Source organism: Cyprinodon tularosa, unplaced genomic scaffold, assembly GCF_016077235.1.
Source record: "Cyprinodon tularosa strain WSP-4 unplaced genomic scaffold, ASM1607723v1 ctg546, whole genome shotgun sequence".
NCBI lineage: Eukaryota > Metazoa > Chordata > Actinopteri > Cyprinodontiformes > Cyprinodontidae > Cyprinodon > Cyprinodon tularosa.
This window is the reverse complement of record NW_024039281.1, coordinates 296,813-307,026: the sequence shown is the minus strand read 5'-3', so window position 1 is coordinate 307,026 and position 10,214 is coordinate 296,813.

Below are 10,214 nucleotides of genomic sequence, written 5' to 3'. Positions count from 1 at the left end.
AGTGGGTTACTCACAACAGCTGCAGGTTAAACTGATTGTTATTTTGGAGGCTAGAGGAGCAGCAGCCCCATCTCTGCCTCTGTAAAGTGATTACTCTCATTCACAACCATCCGTCTCCGTGCACAGCCTCCAGGAGTGGTGATCTCTTGAATGCTTTCTTCTTCTTTTTTTTTTTTTTAAACCTGGGATAAACTCAATCTCGCTTCTGAGTGTATCCAATTATACAGCCCCGGCAGGCTCATTCAGAATGAGGTCACCTTAACTCCTATCTCCTCCTCATCGACGGGGGGTACAGAAAAGAGAATTTGATTGGAAGATATCATTTACGCTGGGTGGGGGTTGTGGAGGAGGGGGTGCTACAGAAGGCCAGAGGAGAAACACCAGTCAGAGTATGAAGCCAGGTGGTCGTCTGAGGGAGGATTCAGCAGATGTTCTGCTGCCTTCCAAGCATTTTCTCAGTGTCACTTGATGTTTATTTGTATAATTGCAACATAAAAAATAAATTTGTGTTTTTCTTGTAAAGCAAACCCTACTGTTTACTCAAAGCTGGGTTATTTTTTTGTTTCCCCACACACCTACAGTATATCATCAAAGCTCACTCTCTTTCAAACCTACAGGATAATATGGTTTTCACAGTCTCTAGAATTACTTCTATATAGCTGCAGGTGAACATATCCCACACTCTTGTTGTTTAACAACATTAAGACAAAAACAGAAAAAGGAAAAACTAAATACACTCCATCATCCAACACCTCTAGCAGCAATAACTGGTAGTTTTCTGTCTGTCCCATCACTGTTGAGGAACTTTGATCCACTCTTGTTTTCAGTCTTGTTTAAGGCCTTTAAGATTGACAAAGGGTTTCATTTTGACAAATTTGTTTTTACTTTGAACTACACACCAATATATGGTCTAGTGGTATTAAATTATTTGTGTGGACATGCTCCGTTTGGTTGCTGCTGTATTGTGATGACACATCTTAATTTGATCTCCTTATGGTTTTTCCTGATGCTACTTTAGAAACCTGAGTGGTGCTGCAGTGGTTCTATTAGAGGAAAAGAGCTGTTCTATCAGGAACGTTAATATTTAAAATCGTAGGGAAGTCATATTCAAATGTCAAATAATTCTGGCTTAAACATGTATATAAATGTACTCTTTATCAGACCAAAAAAAAAAAAAATACTCTATTAAAATCTGTGTTTATTCTTTCGTTATCTTATGCAGGCCAGTTAGTTATATGTCAGCCTGTATCTAAATTTGGCCAATCATATATAAACGCTCCTCTGTCAATCACATTTCTTCAGTCATAGCATCTTGATTCATATGTTGCATCTAATATATGCAACGGTTGCAATAAGAATAATTTACTTTACCATTGAGTTCCGTCCCAGTGTTCAGAGGGATGGACGTCTGTGTCTTCGGCAGGTGTAGAGCTAACAGAACTGGCAGCGTTGCGAGGCAAAGGCTCAAACATGTACGGCTGTAAGCCTTCTACACCAAACCAAGCTTCTGCCGCCCTGGCGTCCTCTTCCACAGCAACCTCATCCCCGCTTTCCTCCTCTTAACATCCACCTCATTTTGGGTAATCCTCCCCTATTTTGCATACCCAAATGGAAAAGCAAATAACTTAGGAACTGTAAGCCCAAATTACATGTGCAATTTGAAAGCTAAAACCCTCTAGCTTCTGAATATATAACATTGGGTGAGTGGAACACAGACCAAGCTGCATCAGTTCATCATGTCAACCACAAAGGCAGACATTTTCAGACCTTTAGCTATAACAGTTCCAGAGCTGTGAGGCTTTGAACTTTTGGTATCACCAGCATCTCCAGAAATCTCCAAATGTGCCAAATTATTCTACTATGCTTTTCTTTACTCTTTGAGACATAAAATAACACAGTAGCATTTTGATGGCCACAAAACATTTATGAAGCAAGTATTTTCCACTTTTTTTCAGCATTAGTGTATATAACAAAATGTAGAATTTCTACACCTATAATAACATCAAAATCTATAAAAGATAGTGAAACTGCTGCTTTTCAAGCTAAAATAAGCCCCAGTGCCTTTTCTGAGCTGTATTTTTTTTTTTTTTTTCAGTCTTAGACATTGTAATAAAACCGAACAGCCCACATGGAACATAGGAACTTTACCTGGACCTAGACAGCGGTTTCGTTCTTCAACGTCGTTCCTGATGTGTTTTAAGTTTGGCACCATGTTGGCAAACTTCTCAAATTAGCAAAAGGCAGATTACAAAATAAATGCATCCTTTCATCTTTGCAAAACAGCAACACTTTAAACACTAAATTAATATGTTCAGTTAACTAAGCAACATATTACACTGAGTTAGTGCTTTGCTCCAGGGCTAACACAAGCTGTGGGAAATGTATGTTGTTATAACAAAACCTGGTTCACCTCTCCTGGTTCCTGATAAGGAAACAGAGCATGGGAGTACACAGAAAGAACCATAAAACAAAGTGGACAAGGTCGAACTCTACGGTAACTCTCCTGGTAGCTATAAATCACCTGAGAAACAAAGTGCATGCCAAATGTTTACAGTCTAATAGTCCTCATCATTGTGACTGAGCATGCATGGTGCCAGCCAGGTCTGCAGGGTCCAATCAGTCTGCAGCTCCAAGTCAAAGTACAAAACAGAAAACCCCTGATGAGCCATTAAAAGATTTTTACTTGTTTCACCAATTTAACAGATGAGCTTCATCTTAGTCTGCTGGCATCTCCTCATGTTGATCCGGATAAAAGGACCCCAGAGTATAAAACAATAAAATATATATATCTGTGTTAAAAAAACACACACTTAGACTTAGACAAACTTTATTGTCAATTTGTATACACAAAGTGTATATAATACGAAATATAATTTTGTACAGGTGTCATGACATTTCCGTTTGCTTAAAGTACAGCAGTGATCAAATGTAAACATTGTGGAAGAAAAAACATGGTGCAAAAAAAAAAGAAGAAAAATGCATTGATATGTTTAGTTTGACGCAGAGTCATTATTTAGAGTTTTTTCAACATTCAGTAGTCTGGTGGCGGTGGGGAAGAAGCTGTTTTGGAATCTGCTGGACCTGCATCAAATGCTGCAAAGCCTCTTCCCAGAGGGCAGCAGGGAGAACGGTCCATGGTGGGGGTGTGAGGGGTCATTGATGATGTTACAGGCTCGAGACACACAGTGCACGGATAAAATGTCTTTTATGGAGGGAAGAGGAGCCCCAATGATCTTACCTCTGTTACATCCAGAAACATCTTTAGATGACGCTGTCATATATTGCCTTGTGCTTTAAGATGTAAAAATATTATCAAATAATTAGCTATTCCAAGCGCTTACCAAAATATTCCAACCACATGAAGAATCATACACTTTTTGCACAATCTGTTTTGCATGTTTTATGATTGATTAAGCAATTGCTTAATGTTCTCCTTCCTGTCAGACACCATATTCTTGTTAGTCCATATTTTTTCAATCCTCTCTACATGTTTAGAGGATGGACTGATCAAAGCTCTTTGAAAAGTTTAGAGATTGGGATGCTGTTTTAGAATCTAACCCTGCTTTGCATGGTTAGACAGACATTCCCTCTGAGACCTTCTAAATTGATACTAAGATTAAGAGACACAGAGATGGAGCTCTAAATAGTTGGATTTTAAAGGGTATTAGAGCTATGTGGGATTTCTTTTTGTTACATATATTAAAATCCAGGTATAATGTTCTTTTCAATTCACAATTATTAATTGGTTGGGTTAAAATCACAAGAATTACACTTCATTTAAATTTTTTTGGTGTAATGGTACATGGCCTGTCTAGTCCAGGGATCTGAGTAAATATTTTTTAATTAACAAACCGTAAAAAAGAAGATTTAGGGTGCAAATACTTTTGTGAGGTGTTATGTGTTTGTCAGTATGATGCTCTTTCCAGGTAACTGCAGAAATGATCACCTGTTCCAGGAAGTCTGCTTTGATTAGGTCACTTAACAAGAGGTCATCATGTGAAACCAGTGGCCCAGGAAATTATACACATTGACTTTGAAAGGCTCGACCTGGTATATAAACAGAGTCTGATTTGCTGTGTGTCATTTCATTTCTGCTCCCATTCTGCACTGGATATAATAAAACAGTTTAATAAGGCCTTGCACCATTTGGAAGGCAGAGAGCGGCAGAGATCTGCAGTTCCCCTTGCCTGAAAGTCATCTGTAGCTTCACGAACTATGACTGTAATAAAGGAGGACTGCAGTACTTCTGACAGATTCAGAGTTCCTACATAAAGACTTAATTTAGTGAAATATTTTTTTTTTCAATTCCTCTCAGCTTTAAGAGCAATTTCTGTGAACTGGAGTTCATTATCTGGTGAATAGATTTTTAAGAGCACTCTACAAGAAACTTAATGTTGGAGGACGTGGTGAGGATCTTTCCTAACTTTACTATACTTGGGTTCATTTTACCCTTTTTTTTATTTCTGTTTTACTTTACTAAGTCTTTTCTTGGATTGAATCAATGACTAAGCACGACAACCCAGAAACTGGCATCTACATGTTGTCTCACATCATTGGAAAAAAATCTTTCTGTTGCAAGAATTCTAAGTTACCAGGTTGTCAATATTCCCTAAATGAAAAGAACACAAATATACCAGGAAATTACTCAAAGCATGAGGTTATCCAAACTATGTGTTTGTTTAGTCAGCCAAAAAATAAAATAAAAAATCTAGTAGGAACAACAACAACACATCTAGCACAGAGATGCAAAAACATTGCAATTTCATATGTGTCAGCTTTGTCTGAGGAACTCAAGAAGAACCAGTGAATTTTAAACCCAACCACACAATCAGGCAAAAAGTTGTTCATCCCAGAAACAGAACACAAATACCAAAGCTCAGCTGAGTTGCTTATGAAGTTTGGTGTTGGACTCCTATATTGGAGAAATCAAACAAAAACTACCCGACTACAAAGATTTAGACAAGATTTAAATGTACACTTCAACCTTCAAAACAAAGGACACAACTGTCATGATCTTGGCACTGATGACTGGATTATTAGTTAGCCATGCCCAATTTTCATCTGCCCTCATCTGATCCATCTGTTCCAGCTGCTATTTATGCTGCCTGTTCCCAGCCATTAGTGTTAGATTGTTCGAGCTGCATGTGAGAGTAACCCTAGCATTCTTGTGTGTTTCTGATTACCTGAGAAGTTTCTGCCTCTGGACTTGCGAGTTTTGGTTGCCCCTGTTCTGCTCTGTTTGCCTGATATGTTTCAGACTGTTTCCTGGATTCTGCCTGCTAACGATCTTAGATCTGTCTCCTGACCCCAGCATGGATTCTCCTTCAGTACCTTCAGTACCTCTTCGGCTCTGACCTGGAAACCTGCTCCTGTTAGGACTCTGGCTTTGGATTCTCCCTAGATTCTTCTACTCTTCCACGTCTGGTGGCTTCTGCTCATCAGTCTGCTCTACTTCTTTACTGGAACTCTGGGGGCGTCCAGCTGCATGCTGTGGAGAAACAATCCTTCAAGATTCTACTCCTTCCTCTGGACTAAGACTGAACTCTTAACCAGGTTAGTGACTTACATGCTCCTAATTGTTGCCTGCCTGAGTTTCGTAGTCGCTAAGTTTCCACCTCTACAAAGATTCCAGCAATCTTGCCACTGCACGCAGAGCAATAATAAAAACTAGCTTGTGAAAACACTCTGTCCGTCTGCTTGTATTCTGGTTCCTACGTTCTAAACCTTCTGACAACAAATTTGACAACTAAAATATCCAGATTTTGGATGGAGTGGACAGATGGTTTGAAAGAAGGATGAAGGAAGCAAGCTTTGTGAAAATGGAATGGCAATCACTGAACAGAGGGGGAGAGTTGCTGTTTATAGTCCAAGCATTTACAATCTTTTCCAGGATCTCAATTCAAAAAAGTTACACAAGCACAGTCATTGTGACTAAAATGGTTAAACATAAAACAAAAGACACCAAACAATAGACTCCAACTAACTAGAAAGACAGGTGGTTCTTTGATTTGTATGTGGCTCGGAATGTGCTTTAGGGGATGGACCTCTGTGCTCAATAAAACAGGATTCCAACTACAGCTCGCTCTGGTGTGGGCTGAAAGAATAAAGAAAACCTCCTGAAGGGGTGTCAAAACATCTTTAGAAAAACTATGTGAAGGTCCGATTGCCTTTGATCTTAGCCTTTTTTATGGTTGCCATGACCTGGTGACGGAGAATTTATACAGGCATACCCAACATGAGTCCATGAGTATTTTGTCAACGAACTCTTATTCACTTCAGCCTCAGTCCACTATTTGGGAAGCTTCCCCCAAAATTTTGAGGGGAAATTGCTTGACAATCCTCAAGTTATCAGTGCTGTTAGTGCACCTTGTCCTACAACACATTTAGCTTCCACTCACCTGTCTATAAAAATTTTATTTTCTGAGGCAGAACAGTGGGTTTTTACAGTCTTCAGGTAATAATCTAAAACATTTAAAAAGACTGGCTTAATTATGTGTAATTAATCTATTATATGAGCTAAACTTGTGGAAATGATAAAAAAAAAACATTTACATTTTGCACAATATTACATTTTTTTATTGTACTTGTGTTTTTATGCTGTATTTTTACCTAATTGGATTACAGAAAAACTTTAAGATATTCAAATTTTGGTGCAACAGGTTTATTCAACCATCTAGCTTGCAGGAAAAGCGGGAGTCTTGTCCGCTAACAGAAAAATACCTGGTTAGATGTAAATCTCACTCTTATTTTCAGACAAAGATTACTAAAATCAGACATTGCAGCTCCTCATCTATTTTACAGTCAATCTGAATTATTGCTGAATCATTGACACCTATTCTCCAAGAGAATAAAGAGGTTCCTCCCACATGGTTCTTCCTTCGTAGACTTTCCATCTGAAAGGAACCAGAGGATGAGTCACTGTCTCTGAAAAGGAAACAAAAACTTTAAACAAACTTCCCTGAATGAAATGTTACAGCAACTTTTCTTTCCCCTGAAGTTGTCTTGGGAACAAGACGTGCACTCTTTCCACTTGACATATATGAGACTAGCACTTGACATGCACTTTACATAACAAGGAGAAGTAAGGAGGATGGTGGTGGGTGGGTCTGCATGGGAGGGGGTGGCGTGCCAGGAACCAAACGCTCAGAAGTGACTATCACCATTCTGAAGATTGTCACAGCAAATCACTCAAATTGCCAAGCTGCAAGCACAATGGGCAATTCAGAGGTTATGGAAGCACAGGAGACGCAGTCTGTAAGAGGAGGAACAACCCTTTGAAGCATGTGATGCAGACTTGTGAATGTAATTAGCAGGCACACTCCAGCTCTGATAACTCACATTATGTAGAGAAACTTCTACTTTACCCTCATTCAGTCTCTTTGTTTTACCTGAAACGGTACCAGGTGGTTGATGCTTTGTGATGTAAAAGTCGGGAAAGAGGAGAGCCCCAGAAGTGTGCCGGCTTTGATCTCAGCTCTCGTCCCATTTCTTCAGTGGCTGACCTGATTTCTGCGACTGTGGAGGATCTGTGTTGTGATCACTCAGTAACAAAGCAAGCAAAGCAAGAGAACACTGACTAGATTTATTCAGACTGCAACAGTTTTATCCACAAAAGCAGCTTGGTCAGTAACTTATGATTGTCCTAAAAACATAGTTATTAGGCTGAAGCATTTTCAGGTGTACAAGGAGAGGTACCTCATTTATTGTAACTCAAGCAGACTCTAAACTGCAATATGGTGGGAGTGTCTGACTGGATATTTGTTGTCTCATTTTTCATATCTCTTCGTCTTCTAATAGACTGATCATTTAACCAGGATGTATGCTGCTTGGGTGTGAAAAAGGATTTTTACAAGTGAATACAATTCACAAAGACCAGTAATGTATGGTCTTTCTCAATGGCATAACAACACAACAATAGGCCCATAAGCAACATTATCTGGATGGGCCCCATATGAAGTACAACAGGTAATAAAGGTTCAGGATACGGCACCAGTTCCATAAATTTGCCGAGAGAAGCAATTATGCAATTCTCAGTAGTGTATGATCACACATCAAACACGGAAAAATAGTGACTGCACACCTTGAATAGGACCATTGATGACAGGGCACCATCACATGTTACACGTTTTTCATGTACGTAATCCAAACTGCCGGCACCAGGATAATAAAAGCTAACATGTTTTGCCGGTAGATTTCGGCATTTTCAGTTAATTTAAGCGTTAATAAACCGTTTCAGAGGAGTTATCATAGTGTCTGTATCATCAGCAATGTGTCTGTCTCCCTACCAGCTCCCAGATCAGCTTTTCTGATTGGTTGCTGTGGCGTGTAGAACAGCAAAAGTTCAATTTTTCCAACTCCAGCAGCAACTGCATTTAGAGCGCGTTCCTTGCGTCAGATGCTCAGCTGTTAGGACGCGCTGCTCCTGCTGCTCCAAACATGCTGTGGGATGTTTTGCTGCACCTTGCTGCACGTCAACCATTGACTTTGCATGTAAACCAGCTGCTCCTGCTGCCTCTGTCGTGTTAGGTGTGAAAATAGCATAAGACAGAAACTATGCAAAAATCACCATAAATGTGCCAACTTATTGAGGTTGATGGGAACAGTGGTGGTTATATCTTTCAGCTGCTGGGAGGAAGGATCTGTGATAACACTCACTGGTGCATTTAGGGTGCAGCAGTCTGTTACTGAAGGAGCTCTCCAGTTCAGCAACAGCTTCATGCATGGGGTGGGAGATGTTATCCAACAGAGATGTTCATTTAGTTAAGATTCTTTTGTTTTCCACCTCCTGCACTGAGTCCAGAGGGCATCCAATCACAGCTGGTCTTTCTACTCTCAAGTCATATGATCAAACAGATGTTATTATTTGAAAAAAAATGAAAAAGACTTTGGAAGGTAATAGGGGGATGATGGCTGGAAATGTCTCTTAGTGAGTTGTTGGATAAACATGCTTATCAGCATGTATAATTAAATGGAAACCCCACAATTGTGAAATTGTGTTTTTTTTTTCACATTAGCAGAATATTGATTACATTTTGTGCATATTTGTAATAAAAAGGCAGCTTGTTCCGTATGTTCACACCGCACAGGAATTTAGCAGCCAGCCATTGCCTCACGTTGCTCTGCCACCAGGCGGACTTTTCCGACATACCAGTCCAACTCAAGGAAAGTCGTAGCCTCTACCCCGCTTTCAGTGTTCTGTCTTCCCAGTGGACCTATACGATCCTCCTCTGTTCCTCCACAGTTAACTTCTATAGCTAGCACCAATCAGCTGTAGCCTCTCCCTGCTGAGCTATTTCACCAGCAGGCTTCTTCACTCTGCCTTATCTTCCAGCTCTAATGCTCCTGTTCCCCAGGGGGATCCTTCAAGCTCCCGCTGTGGTTCCTTAGTTCTAAAAGGTGACACGGCTGGCAGCCCCGTCCAGGTTCTGTTCTCTGACAGTGTTCTCAAACTGATTTTCTGCTGCTCCTGCCTGAGCTCCAGAATGCCATCTCACCTAACCCTCTGTCGACTGGTTGATTCATCCCCCAATGCACGAAAGAAGGGCCCTGAACTGGGTCACAGATAGGCAGAGGTACCACTGAAAGTGACCATCAGGACTTAGACAGACAATTTTTATTGTCATTTTGTATACACAGAATGCATACAAAACTAAATTTCGTTTAGTACACCTTAGTAGTGGTAATACCCATAATGGTTCCATCTCTGGGAAACTGGTGAACCTAGAAACCCAGACAGCTTTGTTCGGCTTTCTAAAGTAAAAAACCCTGCCAGTCGCTTTGTACATCAATTTCTGCAATCATGAGTTAAAAAGCCAAAACCAGCAGACTCCATGATGTTGGAGCTTTTTTCCTTCTGTGTGAAATGCTTATCTGACCAGGCTAATTTAAAGGCACATTGTGAATGCACCTTAAGACAAATGGGACCTTCCCAGCGGATAAAGGTGGTAATACTTAAAGGTTTGTTAGAGTTTGCAGCAGGCTACTTGTTATAATAAAACAGTCCAGACCTAGTATTACCCACCAGTATATTCCTTTTCATGTTGGGGAAGAGTCACAGTCATCCAGGACATAGTCATTCCAAAAAAGGTTCAATTTGCATGTTTCTAAGCCAAAACAAGGCTTTGCTTTAGTCCACTCTATAAAGCCTTGAACTTAATGCTATTTCTGACAATTTGAATTGAAAAAGCTTTCCAGATGGGAAGCAAAAACGTCTT